The sequence below is a fragment of the Gavialis gangeticus genome, unplaced genomic scaffold (genome assembly GCF_001723915.1).
Source record: "Gavialis gangeticus isolate Ggan-Ray unplaced genomic scaffold, GavGan_comp1, whole genome shotgun sequence".
In the NCBI taxonomy this organism is placed as follows: Eukaryota; Metazoa; Chordata; order Crocodylia; family Gavialidae; genus Gavialis; species Gavialis gangeticus.
Window position 1 is genome coordinate 3,080,605 of NW_017728996.1, and position 16,193 is coordinate 3,096,797.

Here is a 16,193-nt window from a genome sequence, read left to right on the forward strand (position 1 = left end):
GGGAAAAAAAAAAAAAAAACATAGGTAAATTATTTACGCACAAAAAGATTCAAAAGCAGATAATGTGTTCCAGTGCCTTTTCATTTTTACGTATGACACAGAGCGAGATATTATATATTCCAGACAGTCGCATTCAGTATTTAAACAGTTCAGTTTCTCTATCAATTGTGATCACTCTCCTCATTAGGAAAAGGATTTAATAAATGCCACCTTTCTTCCCGCAACTCACATAAGCCTTAAAATAGAAATTTCAGCATTTATTAAATCTTGCTGACAGAAGTTCAGCAACTGTCATATGAATTCAATCAGCCCTTCAAAAGCAAATTAAAGATTTTTTTTTTTTTTTAAACCTGATCCGTCTCCTTGGGTACATTTGCTCCATCCTACCTCGCAACACATTTGTCCTCACAACAGCAAATGATACAATCCAGAACTTCAGCTTTGAAAGCGCTGGGGCTAGAAAACACATGAAAAGATGGGCTCGAGCATTTTGCAGCAATTATACACATTGGAAGAGGCACCGAAATGCCACAGTAGTAAGTGGGATTTATTTGAAAGTTAATCTCAAAAATTGGCTGGAGTACAATAGCTCATCTACACACTGTTAGCATTTTCAATACATTTCGACTAAATACAACCAGCATAGACATTTGGAAAGTACAACTGGGTTTTCCTTTGTGCTGAGAAATTACCATACTGTAAAAATACAAATGAATAGTCCTAACATAATTGAATCTAGATTACTACTCTCTACATTGGCTGACTCCTTAAGATAGATTTACTATTTAATTACAGCTGTTAGCAATATTCCATCTGTGTATGATTTGAAAGGAAAGATCTAGATTGTAAAGTAAAATGACAAAGTGTCCAGTAATATACCTGACATTTCTCTAATGTGATGAGAGCCTAATATAATTTCCTCTGTTATCAAATTCTAGCTCCTGCTTATCTTTAGAACAGAAGCATTTACCATTACATTAAAACAACCTGGTGCAGCAACCTACTGTATACATTTTATATCCATTTATTTGTAATCATTACTTTAATTAAAACCTAGTGGATTTTGTATCTAGTTTCGATGCCAGCCACTCACTATCTGCATCGATTTGCTAAGTCCCCCCCACACAGCACAGTTAGTACCACTCGCAAATAGGCTTCGCTCCTGCCTACATACAGACATGGTGATGCACCTCAAGCTTTTTGCCACCTGGGAAAAAAGCATCTTCACTCTATTCCCCAGAGATCCTCTCCCTCTCTCTCAAGAGCAAGCTATCTTGGGTTTCAAGAGAAAAATATGGCTTTGTGAACATAAATCCAGACAATTAAGGAAATCCATGCCAACTGCCTTCCCAATCCACAACATTTCTGAAATATGCAGACAGAATTTCACTAGGAAAACAAGAAGATTGATGTACAGCATGTGTACATGTCTCCATCAAGATTATCAGAACCATTTTATACATCATGAAATCAATCCTGCCTTGATAGAGGGGAATGAATCAATCCCCCACCTTTTTCCATCAATTTATTAGGCAGATAATTAAGGAAGAATGGAGTAGATGTTCTACGTCTTACAAAAAACTGCCTTAGTTTTCACGTCTTCATAAATGCAACTAAAACCAATCTGAATTCCTTGCACCACAAAGTAACTCTACATAAGGTCTTCAACTTCCATCCCGGACTCATGATAGAGGTGATCTCTTTTATTAAACTAACTAGGCTTTTGGGGGAAAAAAAATTCATAGCAAGCTTTTGGGTGCAAACACCCTTTATCAGGCATCGGAAAAAAGTTCTCCTGGGTAGAAATTTCATATTTCATAGGAGATCTGAAGGTGGTAAAATCTCCTGCTTGGAAAAGTTTTTCCTCTAGACCAATATGGCTACAACCTCGCTACCTTAAACTCCCATCAGCATGTTAGAGACTCTAGCACGGTGGTTTTCCACCTGTGGTCCGCAAAGCCCCGGGGATCTGCCCACCATTACAATTCAAAGGGATCCGCACTTCCATTCAAAATTTTTTAGGGGTCTGCAAGAGAAAAAAGGTTGAAAGTCATTGCTCCAACACAAATCTCTTCCCTAAATAAACTCTTCTATTACATGTGATAAACGACAATGTTACCGAGTCTCTCTTGCAATGGAAACCAACTCTGTGTATCAAAAGTGTCCCGTGAGACATGCCCGGCCCTGACAAGGTGCATCTTTGTTACCTGAGGAAGTGCCAATAGAGGGAACAATGCTGATTTTTAAGAACGGGTCCCAAAACATCCCTCTCTCTTGCTTCTCATCTTCTTCACATGCTCTGCGCATTCCCATGTTCTCTACCTTGCACCGTCTTTAAAATCCATATTTCAAAGTTCAATACTGTCCTTGAAATGTTTTAGGTGAGAAACACGAGCGTATGTTTTAAAAACAGGCAGATGCTCACCCGAGCTATGCAAAAACCGATCAGAATTGAGCGTGTACGTGTAGCTGTGCTAACAGGATTTGCAAATTAAGGGTGCAAAGACGTACTTATCTTGAAAAATGAGGCCCTCTGTTACCAACAGCACAAATATAAGGTGCCTTTGTCATTCTTCTAAATTGGAATTTAATATAATTTTTTGTTACAAGTCATTTCATTTTCTTCAGATTCTGTACTGATTGTGTGTCATATTGAGAAAAACAGAGTTAGCGGAAATTGCTGCCGTAATTATGACCCCATTTAGTGTACAGTCTAATAAATCTACTTGCTCTCCAGATGGATTAGGCTATTAAAACTCTTGCTAATGGCACAAACAATAACTCCAAAATCTAGCAGCTGCTTACAAATGCATTACAATGCTTCTTTTGAGCTACCAAGTATTATATTGTTACTATGCAGATTAATGAAGCAAAAGATTAAATGGTTTCATCAGTCTCCCTTATATTTAGACTTGGAAACGGCTGTCTCAAGACAGCAGTGCAAGCTTGGTAACTAGCCTCTCAGGAAAGCACCTTCCACAACACGCTCAGCACCATTTCAGGAGTCAGGGTCCTTTCTTAGACAGGTACGACTACAAACAGATCCACGTGCCTGCTTTTAAAATGTCCTGATGTTGGCAAACATGTCACAGAGCGGCTGCATTACCCCGACCGTGATGGGCCACTGGTTAGACTCTCTCGCAGACTCCAAGCCAAGACCCAGCTTTTCCAATGGCTCGAGCAGAAACCTTGATTTCTGAGCACTGCTCCTCTGAAACCACATCCTGCCTTGCAAGGAAGTGCCACCCCTTGGCCACAGAGAAGCTAGCACTCGAAACAGGCTCAGCGTCTGGACTGGGGTGCAGCCTGGGAAGGACCAGATTTTACAGTGGTAGAATCGGCCTCCATCCAAAGTCAATTAGGAAGATTTAATACGCTGCATTTACATATGGTCTGTGTGCGACCAACTGCTTTACTGGCTTGAGGAGGGAAAGAAGCAGCTTTTCTAATTCACTGCTCTTGTTATACTTTTTAACTGTGATGCGTAAGCAGGAAGAGCACGATGGGGTGGAAAAATCTAGGCACAGCATGGAGCGCGGCTCTGCGCAAGCTTCCTGTAGGACCATACCCAGAGCGGGGAATGGGTGGCCCAAGGGATCCAGCACTTGTCACCTCTCATCTCCCTCCACGTAAACAGGAGCAGCCTGGGGATCTGTGCAAGGCCTGACTGCAAAAGCTTCTCCACACACCACCTGAATGATCTAGGGCATATCCAGGGTATGCTGAAGCACACCCGAGTTTCAGGTAGCAAATCTCAGCAGTGTAGAGAGCTCCTGTGCCACCCTGGGCAAAGCAAGGAGGAAGGAGGGGATGCCCAGAGGCATGCCTGAGGCTCTGCGTGGTGTCCAGGACCAAGGGGGTAAAGGTCAGGGGATCTCTGGTCCTGAGACAGCTGTAGGGCTCCAGCTCCGCAGAGAGGGGATGGAGTATAGGGTAAAGCTGAGGGAGCTCTAAGGTCCTGGCAGCTATGGGGAAAGATGTCCCTCACCTAAGGAGTTAAATGCATCTTGTGTGCCCCCTCCCAAAAGGTGCCACTTTGTGCCATGCTGAGTCAAGAAATAAAATCACTAATTTGGTGGCAAGAGGGTGCCCCCCATGTCTTCACCCCCTGCTTCTTTCCCCTATGGCATTTATGTACCACGAACCAAGAGCCTCCTTGATGTTGCTACTTGGCTTCTAGCTTTGTACATCCAACATAAGTCTTCGATTTTTAGAGCTGAAGTTATTTCACACTCTAAACCCCCTGTAAAAGCCAGGAGGAACCCTTTCTTTGCAGCATCTTTCTGGTTGACTACTTAGCTTCATAAGTGGCTTTCTTCAACCACAGATGCTTCCTCAGCCTGGTACCCGAAAGTTCACAAAGATTTTTTCTAACTATTTGAGTTGGCCTAACAAAAGATATCAGATTTACCCAAAGAACCTTGTCGGCCTCTGTCCTTAGACCAACACAGCCACAACCTACACCCCCATTACAGAGGTGAGGAAACATCAACTTGGTGGTAGTTGAGTTGGTCACCAGCTACTAAGGGATAACAACCAAGACCACTGAAGTTTCAGAAGTCTCCTAGTAATTAGCTTTGACATTGCACTAACCATTAGACACTTGAGCTATCTAGCTACATCCCAGCCAAGCCCCTGCAAACAAGTTTTATTCCGAGGTGTAGATTACCTACCGCAAATCATCTGAAACACGTTAAATCACAGTCATGAATGACTGCATATATTCACTCACTTTCAGTGGAGTGAAAATGGTCTGCAGCTCTTGCCCCATGAACCATGTCCCCTTTTGAATTTGCAAAGGTTGAGTCTTCACCGTGTCTCTGTGAGGGCTTCTAGCATTGTGCCACTGCTCTACCTTCTGCAGAGGTCTCACATTTAATCAGGCAAGCTGACAACCATTACGTACTACTGTGTCAAGGACCTATTTGGGAACTTCCTACTAAAATGGAGACATTTTATAGCACAGATGGAGGCCAGAGACATTGTAAATTATCACAAATCCCCATCTCCCACCCTGCTCTTCCACCGATTCTGTTATGCATTATTAGGACACAAGTACTAGCAGCTGTAGGGTCAAGAACTTCAGTAGAGAGCCCATTCTAACCCTATTTTCAGCTCCCAAAAGCAGTATCTGCCCAAAGACAATTTAAAATGTTGTGTTATAAAAGCCCTAATTGACAATTACTCCATCATTATAAATTTCACACAAGACCATACACATGTTCTTGTAGCTGTGCAATAAGCTACAATGGTTCGCTATTACACTGGAGTACAATGGAGTCGTGTAGTCTGGGCTCTGGTATAACAATGCGTATGTAAACGAGGCAGTCTAGACCAGTGCATTCAAGTTCATCTCTGCAATCTATTTGTTGGAATGGAAACTCTATACTCAGCTACACTCTACTAGGAGCCAAAAATATCACATAATGTGGCTTCCCCAAATCAAGTCCTGCAACTAGCTCATAAGCCACAAGCCTCAGATCCATCCGATGCAAGACCTATGTTTAAAACGTATGGGGGGTAATTTAATTTTTGATCACACAGCTGGAGAAGGGGGAAAAATGGGTAATTACTATGGCTGATTTATTAGCCATAAAGGACAAAGAACATGTAGCTTGTAAACCTATTTTTTTAATATTCCTGATACTGCAGACTTGACCTGCTCTGCGAGGTAAAGCTACACCAGTGTTTCAGAAGCATCAAAAGTCTGGCCTGAAGGAGGACATCTACTCCCCGACCTCTCCACACATGGTCTAGAGAAAAGGAGGAGTCACCGTATCAGCAGAACTAAGACTACTAAAGCCACAGATCTAATGTTGATCGACAGACAGATCATCCAAAAGTAGAAGAGTCTAACAATCTGTGCCCAAGACTTTTTTGGATGGCGGGGGAAAGGAGGAGTTAGTTTTTTTGGTGTTAAGTGGCTTACAGCAAGTCAGGATGGTAACACAGGGGAAGCCCTGAAACCTACTCTGAATCATTTGAAATCAACAGCTTTGCTTCAAAGTGTCACCCGCGCAGTTTAAGCCCAGACCGTTTAATTTTTAGCCCGAGTTCTCCTTTAAAATACTGAATCAAGAGGCAGGCACAAAGCTGTGTTCACCCATGTGCAAGAAAGCAGAACAGAAAACAAATAAAACCTGTAGCCATTTTTTGGTGCATGCTAAAATTTCTTGGCTCACTCATTAAGGTTGTTGCAATTCAAACAGAGGATTGCATCTACATTACAAGGGTGAATACAGGGATGGAGCCTGCGATGCTGCTTTAAGAACACCAAGAAGTCTCATTCATTTTAGTATAAACTATGAAAAAGCTCAGCCTGATGAGAGACAGAAAGGTCCAAATGCTACACTTGCAAAGGACACCCCAACTTGGTTCCTCTCCCCTTTGGTCACCGATTCTCAATCAGGGTGCTGCAAGATCCTTTTAAGGGAGTAACACAATACTAGCATTGTTTGCACACCGAACATGATTCACAAAATAAACCCAGAGATTTCAAGCAGGAATCCCTAGTGACAAAGAGCATCCTGCCCTGGTGCAGGCTTTCCGAGTTCTTTGCAACAGGAGAATTGTTCTATTATTTTTCTGTAATCAAAATGACTGACAGCTAAGAGCTGGCATTTTCCGAGGGGTGCCTTGAGCCTAACAAGGTGGAGAATCACTACCCTAGGTCATCAACCATTTCAGTTAAAATTACAGCTGGCTTCCTGCTACAGATCTGGTAAGGGGGCCGGAGAACCCTGGATGCTCTTGATCCCTTACCAGCACCAGTAGTACCAGAGATGCTTGAGCACTGGGATCCCACAGTCAGAACTATGAAAGCCTGACATCTATGAAGATCATGATCCCAGAGGTGCTTCACTGCCTGGTTTTTGGGTCTGGTCTGTACAGAGCAAGAATGGCTGGGTAAAGCAAGCTTCTTGGCAGTGGCGAAGAGCAGCCTCATAGCTTCAACAACATCCAAGTCTTCACTTATATCTTTCTATGATGTCTTCCAGCTGCCAGACCGCCACCGCTTTGCAGGATAGCTAATATTCAATTTGCTGAAAATTCATATTCTCTTCCCGTCACTTGGTACCCTCCTGGAATATTGCTTCAGCACAGCCCATCGGCAGCTCAACACCAGCATTACCTAGTTTTGCCATCGAAACCGAGGGCAAAGTTCCCCCTCCCCTTCACATGAATCCCAGAGTGGCAACACTTCATTAAGCTTTCTCTCTCCTTTTTTGCTTTCCTAATGAGTTGGGAAATTACAGTTGCAAGTTCAAAGCAACCAAGACATGCAAGATCCCTTCTTCCTGAACAGAAGAATTTATATTTCACTCACAGCATGTGCTTTGAAACCTTTGCTTGGACAGCCAGGGAAAGCTTTTACTTCTGTACTTATTTTCCACCCCCCTGAATTGCACTATAGCCAGACTCACCTTGGTATAAAAGGAGCCTGTGGTCCTTAGAGAGCCTGCTTTTGTAGTCTATCACGGTACTTTGAAGAGTTTTCACTCGATCCTGATACTAAAAAGATCTCTCCTTCCCACAAGCGCAGCTGATATATTCAAGTTGCACGTATACAGAGAAAGCAGATCTGCAATTCTCTATCAGGGCAGAACGGAGTTGCAGTGTAGACAAGAAACAGGCATCTTTAATGCCTAGAGGAGTTCAATATGTAGCACATCCAAGCAAGAGCTTCAGGACATCTGGTAGGTATTTGGCAACTGTGTACTTGTATGCAGACTTCAAATAAAAATAGGAAGTATGCTTGTAATTTAAGTAGTGTCATCATTTTAAAAAAAGGAGTGGGCGTGAGACTGGATTACAGTATAAAAACGAAACATGAGCATTCATGAACGTGCACCAACTTCTCAATGCTGCCCCTCTTCATCTTTTGAGGGTAATTCCCCTCAATTTTAGCTTCTCTCTTTCTGGACTTTTAATTTACCTTGCTTTTTTGAGTTGTAAACCCTGGCTATACTGATGCCACAAAAGCAGTGTTACAAATCTGGTTTCAGGATAATAAACCGGTATTTGTGGTGGAAAGGGAGTCTCCATGTTCTTTATTCATGGCCTCAGGCTTCTCATTTTCCCAGAAAGATGCTCAAGCACATATCCACCTGAATGCCAAGAGACCTGTGGATGAGTACAGAGTATACGATGTACAATGCTGCATTCCCACTTGTACATGCCTTTGTAAAATTTCCATTGAAATCTGTCTTTTGGGGTCTCCAATTACTTACATCCAGATCCCATATAATGTGAAAAAAAGAAAAGAAAAGAAATAAAAGTTTCCTTCCCATATTTTGACACTGCAAAAAAGCAAAGGTTAAGGAAACGAACCTGCCTATTGAATTTTTTTTTCCTTAAGTCAATTTAAAATACCTAAAATAACTGGCTGACTATGCCTTATTTTTAATGGTTAGCAAATTCGGGAGTTCTGTACAGATGGTACTGCATGAAAAAGCTACTGCTGGCAGTTATTCAACAACAGAATTATTACATGTTTCAGTAAAATTTTGCTGCTTCTCCAATTAAGCCTCTTCAAAAGAGAATGGACTGCAGAGCACAGAAAAAAGGGAAGTTAAAATAAGTTAATAAAAAAAAATCCCAACCATTATTTCCACGGAGAATTTTACACCTCTGCCACATGCACTGGGATGCATTTTTTCCATAGTGCTCTCATAATTATGAGATAAACAACTGCAACTATTCCCTCTCCTCTCAGAGTATACAATGTAAAAATACTGGCAACAACTAAACCTTATCATTGGTGAATGTGAATGAAGCATGAACTTATGATTTCCCCAACGTACAATTTTCAATGCAAACAGTAAGGTTACAAAAATCAAATTAACTGGAACGCAGCAGGACCCGTCATTTACTGCCGTCCCTCCCTGCACCTCCGACTCCACGGTGGGCTGAGCAAAGGGTCGTTTTGATCATTGTTTAAAATTTAAACTAAAAATAATAATAATAATAATAATAATAATAATACTTAAAAAAAAAAAATCACATGCAGCTGCACCACCAGCACATACCAACATATATTTTACTGAACAGGCAGTTCAAACTGAAAAGCATGTGCATGTCGGTCAAGGTAGTGCCTTTACAAAACCTTGTTTTCTAATGCCTACACTGGTACATGCAAGTGCGCATGCCAGTGGATAGTGTTCATGGGCCAGATAAATAGATACCAAGAGCAAGAACTAGAATGACAGGCATTTAACAAAGGGATCTCCTGCCTCGATCCGTCTATTTTGGGAAAGACATGCTGCATTTCCTTCTCTTAATCCTTCCAATCAAACTCTGTCTGGCACTCGGTACTCTAAATAACGAGCTGTCCCAGCAGGGTATATGTTTAGACTCTGGCATTAAGGGCCTTGGCAAATGTGTTTGAAAAACATACTGTTTCTTCACATTTTTTTTTAAATAGCCGGCAAGCCACAGATTACTGGGATGTACTGAGCACTGGGTAGGAGACAGACAAAGGTAACGCACAAATCCTCTTTTTATTGCAATTGCACCACAAAGGCAGCTTTATCCCTCAATTAAACACAACAGAAAGTCTTTATAAATCAGGTCTTAGAATATAGCCACCCCCTGCCTCCCCCACATGAGTGCACACGTAGAATAAGGCCTAAAGGACTTGTATCCTCTTAAGGTCACTACTTCAACTCTTCAGGAAAGTTGGTGAAAAGCCAGGAGGCAGGAGAAAATGATAGGCTGCAAGCTGGGTGATAGCAGTGTTTTGGACACACTTTGGATGGCTTCTCTTCAATGAACCGGTTATGTAGGAGGCGGCACGTTACTCAATGCTCGGTGGACAGAAAACAGAAACAGGACTTTTCAGCAAGGTTTAAAGAAAGGTCAGCAGGGCTTCACCCTCTATTTTACGAGAAGAGGTGTAGCATAGACGCAACAACTCTTGATGCATGTGCTTCCAACTCACTGTGCCAGGTCTTAAGAGCTTTGCTTTGAACTCTTGATGTCAGGAAAAGATCAGACCAACTGCAGATGCTTCCTCAACCTGACGAAGGGTGCTTGCACCCGAAAGCTTGCAAAGAGGAATTTTTCCAACTATTTGAGTTGGTCTAATGAAAGATATCCAGCTTAACCTAAGACCCTTGCCTGCTGGTTTCAGGAAAGTCATTTTGGCACGGTGCAAAAAGTGATACGGGGCAACGACGCGGTCAAAACAGCATCCCAGTTGCTGCTTAATGCTATGCTGAAGGATCCACAATATGATAGCACTAGAAAATATGTACAATCTCATGGGTATCCAGTCCTGCCCACCTGACACAGACACCATATCACTGACATTCACGGAGATGCTGTAGGTCCCACGCACGCACAACATTCGGAAGGGAGTTGCCGGCTAACGTTTCGTCTTTCAGAGGCTAATTATTAACATGGCCCCTCCTAGCCGGGGTCTGTACAGAACACAATTGCCGCCTTGAAAGGCTTAATAACCAAGGACAGATGTTACCAAATACTCCCTCAGACAAAACGTTATTTATCTTACATCCTTTGAATTTTACTGTCTAGTTTTTCTGCTTGGTCAACTGTTTGGAGACTGGTTCATTAAATGGTTTGTCTGCCAGAAGCTTAAACAAGTGGCAGGACAGGCTAGACATTCAAGCACGCCCTACGGCAGGGCTAAAACTGTACTTTGTCACAAGGAAGGGAAAGAGAAAAAGAGAAAGACAATCGGGGGAAGAGGGGAAAAAAGGGAGGAAAAAAAGAAAGAAAAGGGGAAAGAGGGAGGGAGGGAGGCTTCCCATCCCTATAGGAATCTTTAGAAAAGTTGCTCTCAGTACTCACGTACTTGTATCCACGTCTTTCTCTCATCTTGCACCATTTAATAAGTAATATAATCTCTCTCAACACGGCAACAAAGCGCAAACAATAGGTTAAACTGATGTGCTTCATAACCATCAAGAATCTGAAGAAAGCAAGGACTTAAAAGTAAGCTGCTCAACAGAAGCAGCCAGAAAGGCCCGCCTGAGACTCAAAATGATTACGAAGAGTGCCTGCAACTAGAAAGACCTGGCTAAGCCTTGTTACAAGACCATTTCTAGGTGGGGTCCAATCTGGAGCTCTACGGCCTGTCAGTTGCTGAAATGATCCGAGGTAGGAGTCTACCAGAGAGCTGGAGATTTTAGCAGCCGGCAGTGCTTCACAGCTGAATTATTTGCATCTTTTATAGAGGGTAAGTGCCCTAGAGGGATCTGACACAGCTGTAATGTCTGATGAGAAAGTCTTGCTACCATCGCTGGTTATTTAGGACCAGCAGTGCAGGAAAATGCCGTCCTCTAGGCTGCGTTTACCCTCCATTAAATCCCATCCAGCAAACGGGAGCTGGGATATTCCCATCCAAGAGCGGCCCAGTTCAAAGTGTAAACACTGCACAGACCCTTACCAGAAAGGTAGAAGGGCAGATTGGAAAGTTAATTTCTAAAGCATTTAAGTGCCATTAAATCCTTAATGCAACTGTTTCTCTCCAACTTACAAAGACCTTACCATATCGCAGCCGGCTCCAGATTGTGAAGCTTTACAGGGGCAAATGTTACTGACTCCACTATCTCATAAATGTTGGTGCCACACAGAGACTATACTAAATCAAGTGCAACTGCAAAGGAGTCACTTCCCAAGAAAACGCAAATCTCCCCGTGCTGGGCTGACAGGGTCACTGTCCCCAAAAAGGTACTGCACCCTGATCTTCAATATACAAGATCACTGCACAAAGAGCTTTCATCTGAATATACCAGGGCAAAAAACGGAGTCTCTCCTGCAGAACCAGGCCCCGTATACAAGACGACTCGCCTTCCATTCACCAGACCCCACTAGGTTTTTAGCATCTCACGTCTCCTGCCATCTTCTATTTCTGGTGGCATCTGCCCCAGCTTCTTTCCATCAGTTTGTATCCCCCACCTTGGCTTCAAAAACCCATTAATAGAGGTTGCAGGGTCCCATTTTCTCTCGAGTGTACCCAGTTGGCGTGATGGCCGCCACAGTACTTGAGCCGGCTAGAGCAGCAGCACACTCAGAAACAGAAGCCGTATTAAACAAATACTAAGTGGAAGCAAAACCACGAGATACCGTTGCACAGTCTTTGCAGCCTGCTGGCTCTGGGCGTTCACAGCCACTTGCTGGAAGCAAGAATAAAATAGGTTTGTATAAACCAAAAGGTAAAGGTACTCATTCTCATACTGCAAAGTGAGTGTGGGTTGCAAACCATCTGGGCTCCACTGCACGTATCAACCGAGACAAAGGATAAATAGGCAGCAGTAGGAAGGAGAAGTCAATAATTTCAATAGAGTCATTTTCAGAGAAAGAGAGGGCAAAGTAGGCACCCAATTAGGCACGTTGCATGGTTATTCCCACATAAAAGAATGAGTTGAAGTTATTAACAAAAAGGAGCAAAGCATGAAGGTAAAACATGATTCCATCATAAAAAGACTTTACTTACCTAAGCCAGTACTCAAGCCAGTGATTAGTAATCAGAAATATTTTTTTAAACCCAAAAAAGAAAACAGGCTGCTACAAGGACAGTTGTTACCTAACATAAAACAGTCCCTCCTTCTGAAGCTCCTAATTTTCTTCCTATTCAATAGCTTGTATGACTAAAGGCATCAAATAATTAGGGAAATCTGGCCAATCTGGATCTCTTGCATTTGAGAAGAGGAGCACAAGGGTTTACACTCAATATTTTACCCAGGTGGAAGGTTTGCAATATCCAGGAGCCCCCTCTAAGACCTATGGCTCAGCTTCCCAAAGCAGATAAAATTTTTACTTTACAATGCAAAACATTTTGGAATTTAGTATAAAGAAATATACGGTGCTCTGAGAGGACCCTTGAGATAGAGTTTCTTCAGCCCTCAAGTGTTCTATATCCCACAGGGAAGCAAGCTCTGATCCAGCTCTTTTGCTGCCCTTCAGGGAATAAATAGCCTGCTTTTCTGTATAGCATCGATCTTGTAAAAAAAAAAGGCCAGCTAGAGATCTGGTTAATGTTATCACTGAACAAACAAGAAGAAAGGAACGGCAGCAGCCACCACTTCTTGCACAGTGGCAACACAAAGAACTGGCAGGGGAACTCTCTCTGTGCTGCCTGACTTTTGTCCAGGTTTGCAAAGCTGTTTTCCATTTCTTCCATGGGCTTTTTGCCTGATTGGATTAAACTTTGGCCCCAATCCTCTAGTCCCTCAGGCAGAGCTCCCCAGAGACGGCCAGCAATATTCTTGCCAAGGGAACTACAGGACTGGATGTTGAGATTGCATTCTGGCAGCATTTGGTTTACTAGCTTCCTTCAGTCTCCCTATTAACAGACTAGATACACGCACCCCAGGCACGGCACGGCGTGCACCACCACCAGAGCCCGGCATGCACCACTCCTAAATTGCGGTGGTACGAATACATCAACCAAGTCATCACTATACTATTTTGGTTCACAGCAGCTGCTGTCAAAGTCTCTTGACTTTCTCCTCTCCCCGGGTGCTTCCAAGAGACAAGATTAGCTGAACTCACAGATCCATTTGTCAGACACTAGCACCAAAAGCCCTTTTATGTTTGGGTTCATCAAAATCCTTGCTTCTACAGTACTTAACACCTGGTGCTCAGACAATTCATCTCCACTTTGCTATGAAAGCTTCCACGGCTTATAGTATGCAGCATTCCTTGAAAGGAGGAACTAAAGAACGGAAAACCAGAAAAAACGGAAAACCAATGATTGGGTCTCTCGTGGTACCCTCCTAAGCAGGTGAAAGACTGTCAGTCCAGGACTGCAGAACAGAGCTGAGGTCACCAAGGGATACAAGTACGTTCTTTGATCACGTGTTCAGCAATTAGGGAAGTCACTAGTTTAAAGCAGCGGCTCTCAAATGTTTTAGACGCATGGCACCCCCCTGAAAGCTGAGAGAGCAATTCTTCAGTTGCAAAGAACTCAAAATGCCCACAACAGGCCAGAATACTTTCAACGCTATGAATTCCTATTTGAAATCATCTTGACAGCTGTTTTTGCAGTGCTAACATTGCATGGCACGCCATGGCACCCCTAAAAGGATCTCAAGGTGACCCAGGGCACTTCAGGACCCTGGTTGGAAAAAAAAAAAAAAATCATACTGTTTTAGGGTCTATTGGCACTAAAGATATTACATATTTAGGACAGCATGTATTCACCCGTCACCAAGAGATTGCAATATGCTGACAGCTTGAATCCATTAATACTTTGTCCCAGTCTTATATTAGGTCTTCCCCAAAAATGTGTTTCCCCATCACCGCTTTATGACCCTCCAAGTACCTGAATACAGAAGGTGCCTTGTTTTTGTGGCTCAAGGGGTTTCCCAGTAAGAGTGCAAGCAGGTATCCTCTTTCTGGTCTCAGTTTTGACAAATGGCTCCAAAGCAAGTGACAGCCTTGATCCTTTCAGGAAATGCTGATGAACTTCCAAAAACTGCACTTTCTCCTTATTACACAGTCAAAATTGTGAGGAAAACTGTTTTGTTCCCTTCTGCTTTTACAAAGTAAGTTAACTTTATTGAGTTACAGAGAAAGTTAACTTGAGGCCAGGGGCCAGCAACCCATGGCCCGTGGGAAAAATTGAGTCCAACAAGCCATTTTATCCTGACGGCAGGAGCTGCATTCAGATGAAGCCGGATTACTGCAGCTTCCCATTGCTACAAGGCTGCCAAGCCTTGCTTTAGGGAGGTTTGAATGTAAAACATTGTTTTAAAACTTAACATCCAACTGTGATAAGAAAATTGCTTTCCATTAAAAACAAAAACAAAAACTTCTCCTGAACTACAGGCACAAAAAAGTTTCCTCTTTGCTGGAGAAACAGGAAGCTTCCATAGCTGCTAAAGACGCAAGAGTAAATAAAGACTGTGGATCACACCTATATGCACATGATAACTGTCACAATGTTTAAGTGGGAAATTTAGCACATTTGATTCTACGTGCGTGAACTCAATCTTTTTCTAATAATAAAGCTGATTTGCAGTCAACTGGGTAGTCACTTCCTCCAAAAAGACGACTCTTATGGAAGCACGGGCCAACCTTTTTGGCCGGTGCGCCACAAAATAGCCCTGCACCCTTCCCAAGTGCCACTCCAATCCCCTTCCCCTGCCCAATCTTCTGCTCTGCTTGCTGGTCCCAGCCCTGTGCCCCCCTGTCTGATCTGCTTGCTCTTTTCCCTCCATATTTCCCTAACCAATTTCCAGCTTTGCTTTCTGCTCCCTGCCTTATTTGTACTGCCTGTCCCCTTCTCAGTCTGCTGCATGCTACTTCTAGCACCTGTGCTGAAGGCTGCCCACCCGTCTTTTGGTAAAACTTTCGTGGCCCGAAGGTATTATTACAATATGCAACCCAAGTTCAGGATATTCTCTGCACCCTACCATATTTTCTGCTATGACACCCAACCAGCTTTACCTAGTTAAACAGACATAATTACTGAAGATGACTAACCAAACTGGTCTGACAATAAAAACTGAATTTAGAATTTAAAAAAGAGGGGAGGGGGAAAGACTGAATGTATTTACAGCTGTATCATTACTATTCTCTATTACACAATTTGCATCCTAAGAAGAATCATGTTATCGATCGTCTCCAGAAAGAAACTAAATCAAAATTTATTATTTTTTAGTCTTAAGTGCTTTGATTTGAATTTATTAGGAAACCTGTTGCTATGGCATCAAGAAAGAGCACATTTGGCATTAACTATTCCTAAAGCACTTTAATAGATACAAATTGCATTATTTTTATTGATTTTACATTAGGATAAAGATCTGCTTTTGCAGTAATTGTGTAGATTTCAGGATTAATTAAAAGCAAACCCAGCTTTAACCTGGCAACAGAATTCTTATTGTTCATGTCTGCGGGTATCATTTTAATAAGAATTTGTTCCCTGACATCACTGCACTGTCAATACCGAGTGCTGTCGCTTATAACCCAGAACATCCAAAAACTGCAGGATGTCTAGACTAGCAAGAGAAATCTGCGATCCGTCGGGAGGTACGCTGCAGAACATTAAAATACTCCATTCTTCGGCATTCCTTTAAATACAGTTATTACTGCTTTTCCTCCAAGGAAAAATACTTGCCACAACAGAAACGTTTTCCCCAAATAAACTACTTCAGCTAAATATATTCATCATAAAGTTTCCAACGCTCTTAAAATTAGACTCCACCGAGGTAAAGATAAATCTG

At 42.5% G+C, this 16,193-nt stretch overlaps 1 protein-coding gene across 4 annotated transcripts in view; it reads right to left on the reverse strand.

The window, feature by feature from the left end:
- The window catches only part of GLCE (glucuronic acid epimerase), a 73,431-nt gene that overhangs the window by 37,063 nt on the left and 20,175 nt on the right, over positions 1-16,193 (reverse strand). The window contains exon 1 of one of the 4 annotated variants that reach the window (XM_019503924.1): positions 7,425-7,657. The exons of 2 other annotated variants lie outside the window; for them this stretch is intronic. The gene's annotated coding sequence lies outside the window, so the exon portion shown is untranslated. Of the gene's footprint in view, positions 1-387; positions 409-7,424; positions 7,658-16,193 lie in introns of those variants that run through there. One more of the 4 variants, XM_019503923.1, reaches the window with a different exon arrangement.